The sequence below is a fragment of the Miscanthus floridulus genome, chromosome 6 (assembly GCF_019320115.1).
Source record: "Miscanthus floridulus cultivar M001 chromosome 6, ASM1932011v1, whole genome shotgun sequence".
Classification (NCBI taxonomy): Eukaryota; Viridiplantae; Streptophyta; class Magnoliopsida; order Poales; family Poaceae; genus Miscanthus; species Miscanthus floridulus.
The window spans coordinates 30,960,937-30,963,670 of NC_089585.1; the positions used below are offsets into that span (position 1 = coordinate 30,960,937).

Below are 2,734 nucleotides of genomic sequence, written 5' to 3' on the forward strand. Positions count from 1 at the left end.
CCAAACCTTGCACTGTCATGTGTCTTGTACAATTGGTGGTGGGTCTATGAAATTAGGGTGCCACTAGTTTTCCTTGACTAGATAGGTTCGTATCGGATACTTACAGCAGAAGGGTTGGTTACTTGGACAAGGTCATCCTAATGGTTAGGGACCTTGGAGCATGAGTAGTTGGGCACCAAAGCATAGAGATGCTACCCAACAACAAGAGTCATATGTGATATGATTAGCAAAGAGTTGCTTACCAATCTACCATGTCTTCTAGCGGTGATGCTAAAGCTCACTAGTAGACTTGTTAGTTGTGGGTCTTGCATCACTAAGTTTCAAAAGAGGGATATTGATCTTAGTGGGAGTAGATTCTATTAAAGATTTAATATTGTTTACTCTGTGTTGGATACATTGTCTTAGTATTTTGTATTACTTTTGTTGTAGATAAATGGCGCCTAACAATCAACCATTTACTTTGCGTTCAATTCTTGAGAAAGATAAGTTGAATGGAACAAACTATGCAAATTGGATCCGCAACCTGAGAATTGTTCTCAGGGCTGAGAAAAAGGAAGAAATTCTAGACACCCCATTACCAGAAGAGCCTGCTGATAATGCACCTACTGCAAAGAAAAACGCTTACAAGAGAGCATGTGATGCTGATCTTGAAGTGAGTTGCCTTATGCTTGCTTGTATGGAACCAGATCTGCAGTTGCAGTTTGATAATAACCATGCAGTGCACGATATGATCGTGGTGCTCAATGATATGTTCTAGACTCAAGCCAGGACTGAAAGGTTCAATGTCTCAAAGGCTTTTGCTAAAACCAAGCTAGCAGAGGGCGCAGCTGTTGGGCCACATGTGATCAAAATGGTTGGTTACACTCAGAGGTTGGAGAAGCTAGGCTTCCCAATTGGCCCTGAATTAGCTACTGATTTTATTCTCGCGTCTCTTCTGTCCAGCTATGGAAATTTCATCATGAACTACCATATGCATGGGGCGGAGAAGGGCTTGAATGAATTATGTGGCATGCTTAAAATAGCAGAGGCTGATATCAAGAAAGGTGCTGGCAGTAGCCATGTGATGGTGGTCCAAAACAAGCCTAAGTTTAAGAAGAAGGGCAATTCTTGGAAGAAGAAAAAGGGCAAGGCTAAAGATGAGATCTCTAAGACAAACCCACCAACGCCCAAGGCTGGACCAACTGCTGATGCTGAGTGCTTTTATTGTCATGGGAAAGGTCACTGGAAGAGGAACTGCAAGCTGTACCTAGAATCCATAAAGGATCACGGCAGTAAAGGTACTCCTGCAGCTTGTACACTTGTTGTTTATGTTACGGATATTTTCCTTGCTAATTCTTATATTAATTCTTGGGTATTTGATACCGGATCGGTTGCTCATATTTACAATATGATGCAGGGAATGATAAGAAGTAGAAGCGTGGAAAAGGGAGAAGTTGATTTCCATGTGGGCAATAATGCAAGAGTTGCTGCGTTGAACGTCAGGACGATGCAACTCCACCTCCCATTAGGATTTATTATGGAGTTGAATAATTGTTATTTTGTTCCTAGTTTAAGTCAAAACATTGTGTCACCTTCATGTTTGATGAAGGATGGTTATTCATTTGCGAGTAAAGACAATGGTTGTGTGATCTCTAAAAATAGCATGTTTGTGGCTTCTGCATCCATTGTGAATGGGTTATTTATTTTAAATCTTGAAGATGCTCCTATCTATAATATAAGTGCTAAAAAGCCTCGGCTTAATGAGTTAAGTCCTACCTATATGTGGCATTGTCGTTTAGGTCATATAAGTGAGAATCGCATGAAGAGGCTCCATTCTGATGGGCTTTTAACTTTGTTTGATTTTGAATCATACGAGACATGTGAGGCTTGCCTGCTGGGCAAGATGACCAAGATGCCCTTCACAGGTTTTCCTGAGAGGGTGGCAGACTTGCTGGAACTCATACATACTGATGTGTGCGAACCAATGAGTACGACAGCAAGAGGCGGATTCCAATACTTCATAACCTTCACTGATGACTTTAGTACATATGGCTATGTCTACTTAATGAGACATAAGTCTGAGACATTTGAAAAGTTCAAGAAGTTTCAAAGTGAAGTAGAGAATCAACGTGGCAAGAAAATTAAGGCTTTGTGATCTGATCATGGAGGTGAATATTTGAGCCACGAGTTTAGCAATCATCTAAAGAGTTGCGGAATTGTTCCACAGCTTACACCACCTAGAACACCTTAGAGAAATGGCATGTCCGAGCGACATAATCGGACTTTGTTGGACATGGTTTGGTCTATGATGAGCCAGTCAGACCTACCATTATAATTTTGGGGATACGCTCTAGAAACAGCCGCTTTCACATTGAATAGGGTACCATCTAAGTCCGTAGTTAAGACACCACATGAGATGTGGACTGGTAAGAGTCCCAGTTTGTCTTTTCTGAAAATTTGGGGTTGTGAAGTTTATGTCAAATGACTTATGATAGATAAACTAACACCCAAATCAGACAAATGCTTTTTCGTGGGATATCCGAAGGAAACTTTAGGGTATTACTTCTACAACCGATCAGAGGGCAAAGTGTTTGTTGCTCAAAACAGTGTTTTCTTAGTGAAAGAGTTTCTCAAAAGAGAGAAAAGTGGACAGAAGGTGTATCTTGAAGAAGTTCAAGATGAGCCAGTTGGGAAGGACTCTACGAGTGATGCTAATGTAGCAAAACAAGTTGAGATGCCCGTGGCAATAGAAACA

General features: G+C 41.0%; 1 pseudogene; it reads left to right on the top strand.

The window, feature by feature from the left end:
- Positions 1 to 466: 466 nt before the first annotated feature.
- Positions 467 to 1,413, top strand: LOC136460445 (uncharacterized; annotated as a pseudogene).
- The last annotated feature ends 1,321 nt before the right edge of the window (positions 1,414 to 2,734 follow it).